Raw genomic sequence first — 10,961 nt, 5'->3', positions numbered from 1 at the left:
GGTGTGGTTCTACATCTATATCCTCATTAAGATGCCTTAAACTAGGCCTAATAATGCCTAGGATGAGTTGAGGATGCAAAAATGCACTTTAAAAGCATTTTCAGAACTTTCAGAAAATAGGGGTCATGCTCGAGCGTATATTACTCCGTTCGAGCGGACATGCAGACAAAGGTTTTCGCTCGAGCGTAGACTTACCCGCTCGAGCGTTCTACAAAACAGTCAAAAGTGCTGGATAGATGAAAATCATGCTCGATTGGGCGCTCGACACCCGCTCGAGCATAAGACACAATGTCCCACTCGAGCGTAAATTATTCAGCTCGAGCGGACTTCAAAATAGAACAAAATGCTGGGAGCACAAATTTCACGCTCGAGCGCCAGTCACCCCGCTCGAGCGTGAGTCCAAATTCTGGAAATTCCAGATTTGAAAAAGTTTTGATGCATTAAAATCGATCCTCTTGGGCTGAAAACCTAAAAAACACTTATAAACACATGATATAATATGTTTCAAAGATTAATTTGTAAAATCAAAGCCCAAGGGTAGTTCAAACAAACTCAATTTGAAACCAATTTTCATGAACATGCTATAAACATGACATGCATGAATTTAAACCATTTCAAAGCTCAAATTTCATGCTCTAATGAGCCAACTCTTCAAAGGACAAGATGAAAACATGGACTTAACATAACTATGAGCATGCATGAGACAATTCTCCATGGAATCAACTCAAAATTCAACAATTCAACATCCATGCATGGAATGAGCTCCAATTCGACATTAATGAACCAATTCTTGACTTAATCCACTAAATTTGACATGAATCATGTAAGAACAAGTTCAATTCACAAACAAGAGGGTAATTACACTACCTTAGGTCTTGAATTAGAGGTATGGAGGCTCAATCATGCAAATCTCCTACAAGTTCTTCAAGTCACCAAGCTAAATGCGTTAAAATCACTCTATCCCTCTCACTCTTTCTCTCTAGTCGGCTAGCAAGGACAAAGGGGCTGAGGAAATGATATGCAATGTATATGACCAAGTCTCACAAGTGCCTAGCAAGTGGCCCTTTAGGATGGCAAATTGGTAATTAAGTCTAAGTCGTGCAATTAATCAATAATTAACCTAATTTAATCATACCAAATCACATTTTAACTAAATATGCCATAAAATCGCATTAATTCTAAGGATCACAAATCATCAATCAATTTCAGATTCGGCCATCGATAAGGCCTTCAATTTGTAATTTAAACACAAAGGCATGAACAGATAATCAAACAGTCAACAGATAGACATACAATTGAACAAATATACTTAATCAATTCAGTTCCAGATTTTTGGTCAGTCAGTTCAGTACTTCCATCAATTCAGTTACCAATCATAATCGGTCTCAGTTTAGCAGTAATCAGTGGTTAATCGGTAAATAGTGACGAGAGTTGTTACAACAGATATGGCGAGTAGCACCAGTGTCCACCAACCATTCTTTAGGATTTCCGACAAGATTTGCCTCGGAAACAACTGTAGAAAGATTTATGACATCTACACCATTGGAAATTTCATCCATTTCAGTCATTTTGGATTTAGCAACCTTCTTACTTGATCTTCTTTTGCCTTTACGTTTGTAACAGCGATCTTTGGCCCGATGTTCCTCTTTGTTACATATGTAACACATGCCATTAAACTTGTACTTCTTAGTTTCCCCTCCATTAGATAGCATTCTCTTCTGCCATCTTTTAAAAACAGTTCCTAAGAACTTCTCTGGTTTTCCACCATGATTCACTGGCACAGTCCCAACATAACGAGAGGTTGGTGTAATGGCAATCACCATACCAGTACTGGTTTGAATATAAGTTTGACCAGTTTTAGTAGCCATAAATTCTAAATTATAAAATAAAATTATAATTAGAATTTTATACTACACAGAAAACTAAAACCAAAAATCACAGAATTTTAAATTCTGTAAAAATAAAAGAAACAAGAATTGTAACTTTTATTTCCAATTAATTTGAAAATAAAATAAAATTTTATTTAAACAAATTAAATCAAAACTATAGAAATAATTCTGTTAAAATAAAAGAAACAAAATAAAATGTAACTTTTATTTTCAATTAATTTGGAAATAAAATAAAATAAAATTTTATTTAACCAAATTAATTTCACACAGAAAACTAATCCAAATTCACAAAATTAGATTTTGTAAAAATAAAAGAAACAAGAATGTCACTTTTATTTTCCAATTAATTTGGAAATAAAATAAAATTTTATTTAACCAAATTAATTCCACACATGAAATTAAATTCTGTAAAATAAAAAAAATAAGAAAATAACTTTTATTTTTCAATTAATTTGGAAATAAAATAAAATTTTATTTAACCAAATTAATTCCACATAGAAAATTAATTTCTGTAACACTTCAATAATTAAAATACTAAAACAGAATTTTAAGTAATGAAAACTCAGAAAATAATTTCTAAAACCCAAAATTAATTTCTGGAAAAATTTCACAAAAATATATTCTGAATTATTAATGACACCAGTATCGTACTACTAGTTGTCAAAGAAAATAGACAGTATATTACTACTATCTGTCAAATAGCATATAATCACTATTTGTTTTTCTAACCAGAATATTATTTTGTAAATCCACAGAAAATAATTTTCTTAAAAGAAGAAAGAGAAACGGAACAAATGAAAAATTCTGTAAACAGAATAATCCGAATCTGTCTTAAGATTGTTGGAACAATCTTCTGTGTAAATAAAATAAATTGAAATAATTCAAACAAAATAAAATAAAACTTATAGAATTTGTTTTGTTGAACCGATAATAATGAAAGACCAAGTCGAGTGTATGACACTCTATCCTTAAGACAGATTCGCCCCGCTACGGTGCTTACGGTTATGTGGCGTCTATCTCCTAGGATACAATGATCTTCACAAATTTGTAGTAGCACTTCAAACAAATTTACCCGACGAACTAGAACCTTGTGTTCTATACCTCTCTAAAATTTTCCCTAAAATAATATGAAGAATAAAGGACGCAAGAAAGCAAAATGAAGGCAAGGAAAATGAATTTTCGGAATCAATCAAAATTGGAATGGGACTGCCTTTATATAGGCTTTGTTGGTACCTTTTCAATTTGAATAGAAAAGGTATGAAGAAGGGACATAACCCTTCTTTAAAAATAAAGAGACACCATGAAAGGTTTGCACCCTTTCATTCAAATGGAGGTTTGACCCTTCCTTTAAAACAAAAAGACACTATAAAAGGTTACACCCTTTCATTCAAAATGGAGTCTATTTCAATTCACAACTACCTCGTTATAAATTTTCCAACAAGTTCAACCTGCATCTTTAAGTCATTTAAAGTTTTATGAAGAGGATGATCACCCATTCAAAATCAATCTTGAACAATGGACACTGCCAGAAAGCTCCAATTCTGTTTAATTGAATTTGATTTGGAATCTGTTTAGATTCTGAACAATTGAATTTGTTTTTGTCAAAGGAATTATGAAAATTGAAGATTTAATTCATTAATTATTAATGTTGGAATATTTTAGAAAATTGGGAGAAAATGGCCCAAAATAAATATTTACAAAATGGAAAAAAAAAAAACTCAAAAATAAATTTTTAAAGAAAAAAGTCCAAACCGTAAACCACCCACAACCACCTGTACATCTGCAAATCCTATCCACACAAACCGCAAATTGCACTGCGAGTGATTGTGGGTTGACTTTTTCCCAAACCGCATAGATACGGACAGGTCAAAACCGAATTGCAAACTGTACAAATCTGATCTGTGACCACCCTTAGTGATAAGTATAAGATTATGAAAATGTTTATTGAAAAAAGGAGAATTTATTAAAAAATAATCTTTTAAATACTTGTATTTAATTAATGTATAAGATATTATTGTATTTTAATAAGTCTTATTATTTTGAACATTTAATTCACCAACTCTTATTTATCATATTTAAGATATTTATGAACAATTGTACTCTTACGGAGAGAATTTATTAAAAAATAGGGAGCTTTTTTAATAAGTCCATTCTCTAAGAATTCTATTCCATAAACCCCCTAGTGTTTTCTACTATTCCATCTGGTCCTATTTTATATTAGAAGACCAAAACACCCTTCTCTTCTTCCCCTCGCTTTTTGAATCAAATAACTGTCCCTCTTCCCCTCTCTTTTTTGCAGAAAATCACACACAATATCTCCACCCTTTTGAAAACCCAAAATCGTATTCCATATCGTCTCACACCCATACCCATACGTATCTCATTGTTCCATCGTCGCAACGTCTCATCGTTGGCTTCGTCTATCTACGGAAACGTGGAAATGACCATTGGTGAACATCCTGAAGTTCCATCTTCGTCAAAATCACCACCGATGACCATTTGTGACAACCCAACCGTCAATATGGAAAAAGAGTAAGTAATCTCACCAATCTTGTATCTAAATTTTAAATCTCTTGTTCAAATTACACCATTGTGAACTTCCAATATCTCCTGTTTCTATTCATACAATGTGTGGAACTTCATATTTTTATTGTTCATGCCCTAATTGTTAATGTGAACCCCTCAATCCCAATCTCCAAGTATATGGTTTTGTTCACCCAAAAATAATGCAATGGCAATTACGTTGTGTTGTCAAAAGCTGTGAACATTTACATGGGAATGAAAAATGTTGGGCCAAGCCAATTATTTCAGATGCTGTTATTGTTGTTGTATGTTTTAATCATGTGAATCTCCTATACCCATTTCATCAATATGAACTTCTACAATAGTGAGCTTCATAATATATGATCTTATTCATTCAATGTGTGAACTTCATATTATATCTGTTATTGCAAACATAGATGATGTGAACATTAATATTACTGTTCATTACTAGATAAACTTACATTAGTAGATACTGATGTGAACATTCACATCAGTATATAATGATGTGAATGTTCACATTACTGTCACTGTTGATATTGTTGATTGTTGATGTCTACAAAACCCCCAATCTTCACTAAACAATGTGATGGAATATGATGTAAACATTCACATTGTGACATCAATGCCAGACTTGTTGGTGTTGCTTGCTACTGTTGGTTTCATCCTTTGTTTTTCAGCCAATTATAACATAATGTGATCACCCATGTAAACATTTACATTGCCCTCTAACTGTTGTTATTTACGGAATTGATTTTGCAAACATAGATGATGTGAACATTCGCATTACTGTTCATTACTGGATAAACTTACATTAGTAGACATTGATGTGAACATTCACATCAGTGTATAATGATGTGAATGTTCACATTACTGTCACTGTTGATATTGTTGATTGTTGATGTCCATAGAACCCCCAATCTTCACTCAATAATGTGATGAAATATGATGTAAACATTCACATTGTGACATCAATGTCAGACTTGTTGGTGTTGTTGGGTGTTGTTTGGTGTTGTTGGTTCCACCCTTTGTTTTTTAGCCAATTATAACATAATGTGATCAGTCATGTAAACATTTACATTGCCCTATAACTGTTGTTATTTTCGGAATTGATTTTTCAAACATAGATGATGTGAACATTCACATTACTGTTCATTACTGGATAAACTTACATTGTTTTTGTTGGTGTTGATGCCCAATTTTTTATGGTTGCCAACCCTATTTTAGTTCACTGTGAATTCTTGTAGGCATGTTATAAATAATAACATCTTATTGTTTCTCTTATTATTGAGTAACAACCAATGTGAACATTCACATTTTGAGGGTAGCCATTTTTTGAATTTACATTATGGTGTATGTTATATCTCCCTCCTTATGTCAATGTCAGACTTGTTAGTGTTGTTGGTTATTCATGGTGATCAAATAATTACAACCTTAATTTTGGATAGTTGTCAACGTTGTTTTAGTTCAATGTGAATTCTTGTAGGCATGTTGTAAATAATAACATTTTATTATTTCTCTTGTTATTGAGTAACAATCAATGTGAACATTCACATTCTTAGGCTAGCCATTTTATAAATTTACATTATGATATTTGTTGTGTTGTTTGTTGATTATCTGCTTTATTCTCAGTTTCGTAGTCTCAAATGTTTGTGTAACAATCAATGTGAACATTCACATTTTGAGGCTAGCCATTTCACATGTGCTGTTTCCTTTATGTTGTGAAATTTTGTTCGTGTCAATATGAAAACTCAACATATATTGGTGTTGTCTCACTCATATTTGTACCTTAGCAGTAATGTGAGTAACAATCAATGTTTGTGTTGTTTGTTGATTATCTGTTATTGAGTAACAATTAATATGAACATTCACATTCTAAGGCTAGCTATTTCACATGTGTTGTTTCCTTTATGTTGTAAAATTTTGTTTGTGTTAATATGAAAAATCAACATATGTTGGTGTTGTCTCACTCCTATTTGTACCCTAGCAGTAATATGAATATTCACATCTCTAATTGCAATGTCAATATTCACATTATGAATATAATGTAGATATTCAACTTCTAACATCAATGGAATATGACAGAGCTGTTGGTATTGTTGCATGTTGATGGTTATAAACCAATTAGAGCTCTTAATCTTGGATGATTGTCAACTCTCTTTTGGTTCAATGTCTATTCCATTATACATAATCTATACAATATTTAAAGGGTGATCAAATATGATGTGAATATGGTGTAAATATTGACATTGATGTAAATATTTACTTCAATGTCAATATTCACATTATGAATATAATGTAGATATTCAACTTCTAACATCAATGGAATATGATGTAAATATTTACAGAGTTGTTGGTATTGTTGCGTGTTGATGGTTATAAACCAATTAGAGCCCCTAATCTTGAATGGTTATCAACTTTTTTTTGGTTCAATGTGTATTCCATTATACATGATCTGTATAATATTTAAAAGATGATCAAATATAATGTGAATATGGTGTAAATATTGACATTGATGTAAATATCTACTTCAATGTCAATATTCACATTATCAATATAATGTAGATATTCAACTTCTAACATCAATGGAATATAATGTAAATATTTACAGAGTTGTTGGTATTATTGTGTGTTAATGGTTATAAAGCAATTAGAGCTTCTAATCTTGGATGATTGTCAACTCTCTTTTGGTTCAATGTGTATCTCATTATACATAATGTCAATATTTACATCAGACTGCTATATATTGGTAATGACTTGTTTGTCTTAAATTGTCACGTGTAATACACTCTTTTGTAATACACTCTGCATCTCCTCCCTTGTGTCAATGTCAGATTTGTTAATGTTGTTGGTTATTGATGGTGATGAAATAATTACATTCTGAACATAATGCCAATATTCACATTCTAACATCAATGTCAATATTCACCTCCTGTTATCAATGGAATATGATGTAGATATTAACAAAGTTGTTAGTATTGTTGCTTGTTGATGAAAAACCCCTAATCTTGAATAGTTGTCAACCCTTTTTTGGTTCAATCTGAATTTTATTGTACACAATGTCAATATTTACATCAGATTGTTAGATATTGATAATGACTACAAACCAATGGTAAGCCTTACATCAATTTGTACACATCTTCCACAACCATTGTACACACCTAAATTTCAAATTCTAACAATAACAACTTTGCATTTTCAGGGTGGATTGCGGGCTCGCAGTGTGTTACATCATCAGGGCGCATGTATACCGTGAGGAACTTGTTGACAGCCTTAATTGCTTTGAATGGTGTCAAATAAGAGACTCATTGTACACATTTTTCTGAATCACACAAAGATAGTGCAATATGAAAACCTTTAAGTGGGGGGTGTCCACTTGTAATTGTTATCCACATTTAAGATAATTTAGTATCAATAGTTTTGACATATTGGAGCAGACTAGCTTAAGTGTAAATCAATTCTGTATCAATGCTTGTACTCCAATTTTTCATTCAATATACGTATATGTATTTTGAGACCTATTTCGTGTTGATCATTCACATGGATGTGAATATTACTTAAAATATTATTGTAACACAATGTAACTGGTGTGAATATCATATTTCTTAATACATAAGTAAATATTTACAGCAAATAATTTGATGATGTTAATAGTTACAGATGATATGAATATTCACATCATATGCTTTTATGTTGTAAATGGTAACAGGTATGTCAACATTCACATCGCGCCCATGCATACATCATAATATATATAACAACATCCCGTTTTGCTATTAGAAAACGCTCACAATGACAATTCGTAATACAAATCTAAATATTCACATCAAATGATTTGATAATGTGAATCGTTACAATGATATAAATATTCATGTTAACTACTTTGATGTTGTCAGTGGTAACAAAAATGTGAATATTCACATCAAATAGCATATTGCAGATAGTAACAGACATGTCAATATTCACACCGCGCCCATGCATGCATCATAATATACACAACAACATCCCATTTTGTTAGCAAAAAACACTCACAATGACAATTTATAATACAAATCTGAATATTCACATAAATGATTTGGTAATGTGTTGGTAATGTGAATGGTTACAGTGATATAAACATTCATGTTAACTACTTTGATACTGTCAATGGTAACAAGAATGTAAATATTCACATCACACACATGCATGCCTCACAATATACATGACCAGGAAAAACCCATATCCTCATATAACCAACCAAAATTTAATTTAGATAATGATGTTGAAAGCAAGAAATAAATCATACAATCATTCATATACATTCACATTCTCAATGCGATGTGAATGTTCACCACAATAAAAAAAATAGAGCCATAACTCAACCTCATAACCAGCCAAAATCCATAACCCCATACAACCAAAAAAAAAACTTGCATGTCCATCAATTCTAGAAAACGAAATTGGAAGCAAAAAACAGAGCATACAACACTTCATATAAATCCAATCACAAATGACATGCATCCATTACATACTAACCTTAAGACAATATAATCAAACAAAGCACAGTATTCGTCTTCTCCAAATTCAAAAATCTCAATCTCTCAAAAAATAAAAAAAGCCATCACACAAATCCTCCTCAGTATCTTCATAATTTTCATCTCCATCTTCATCATTATCACTATTATTAACACCTCTTACAATTCCATCATTACAATAATCCAAATCAAACCAAACAAGTATCCACCATTAACACCTTCGAAGAACAAGTATTCAAATCCATCTCATTTTTCCCTTTGATTCAATCCAGTTGAATGTGGGTTTTAGTCAATCTACTGAACAAATTTGTAAGCCATTACCCCTGTTTCTTTGATTCAAATCCTTTTCTCTTCCTTTGATTTCTGGCTGAAATCATAACTATGGCCAAAAAAAAAAAAAAAAGAGCATAAACTCTGAATCGTCATCTTCTCTTCTACGGGAATGAAACCGTATCGCAATGAAATACTATCGCGAACTATGTGCCGTCGTCTTCTCTCTCATAGGAACGAAATTCTACCACAACAAAAACAGAGGGAAACATGTATATTATTTTGTATATAATATATATCAACAAATAGACATAAGGGTATAATAGTTCAACAAATAATATAAATTAGGAAAAAAGGACCTCATGGAATAAAAGTATAAATACATAGGACTAATTAGGTTATAATTTTTCTTGGTGAACTTATTGGGTTAAAACACCTCTAGATGAGATTTATCAATAAAAAACCCTAAAAAATAATCTTTTAAATACTTGTATTTAATTAATTTATAAGATATTATTGTATTTTAATAAGTCTTATTATTTTGAACATTTAATTCACCAACTCTTAATGATCATATTTAAGATATTTATGAACAATTGTACTCTTACGGATCTTTAAATGGATATATAGATAAGCTACTTTAACATATTCGCCAGGGAGTATTGCTATGCGTGCTCCAGGCGCTAAAGAGTATGTTTAACCCCAATAAGGGGCTATAGAGATTCGAACCCAAGCCTTGAACGAGGAATTCGAAAGTCTTATCCACTAAACCAACCCCCTATTGGTGAACAATTTTACTCTTACAAATATTTTTTTAAACCTTTAGCAACTCAGTGATGTGAAATTCACATGAAATAAAATTGACAGTATGAATATTCACATTATGAAACATTTATATTATCAACGTGAATATTAATATGCGTTTCACCTTATTATTATTAGAGATGTTTTGATAATTATGTCACCCACATAATTTATTGAAACATAAAAAAAAAAAATAATAATAATAATAATAATAATAATAATAATAATAATAATTAAACCAAGCGAAACATAAGTAGGTGTAGAGGCAAACACCTTTGAAAATATCATATATTTTTTAGAAAATGAGGGAGAGTACTAATTAGTGCTATCACTAGTGATGTGACAGTGAATCCCACCTATTGTCACAGTGTGTGTTGTGTCTTGTTTTTGTTTTTGTTTTTGTTTTTTTTCTTTTTCCACCTCATTAATGGTGGGTTAGAGCTACCAAATTAGCGATATGTAGCATTGCTATATTTTTTGTATTTGATTTTATTTATTATTGATGATTGGCTATATTTATTTAGATATAATATATGAGAATTATTTTCAAGCATAATTCATAAGGAAGTAGCTTGCTTCTGGTCCTTAATCGGACTGGACGGTACTGTTCGGCCTATGGAGGCATATCACGGGTTCTGTTTTGATAATCCGAACCGTTCAATATGTAGAACTTGTTGAGTACTGTATGTTATAAAAAATTACGTTGATCGGATGTTGATAGCTATGTGATTAAATCAGTTTTGTATAAAACAAAATGGACGGTGAACAAATTAACGGTTGACAAAAAACTGATAAGATAAGATAGCTATTGATATCTGATCAATGTGATTTTTTATAGGCATATAGTACTCGACGAGTTCTACACATTGACGGTTCGAATTATCAAAACGAGATCCGTGGTGGATTTTCAAGAGCCAAATAGTACTGTGGGGATATATTTTCT

Source organism: Camellia sinensis, chromosome 11 (genome assembly GCF_055761805.1).
Source record: "Camellia sinensis isolate YWXY chromosome 11, ASM5576180v1, whole genome shotgun sequence".
NCBI lineage: Eukaryota > Viridiplantae > Streptophyta > Magnoliopsida > Ericales > Theaceae > Camellia > Camellia sinensis.
Note: the sequence above shows the minus strand (reverse complement) of the source record.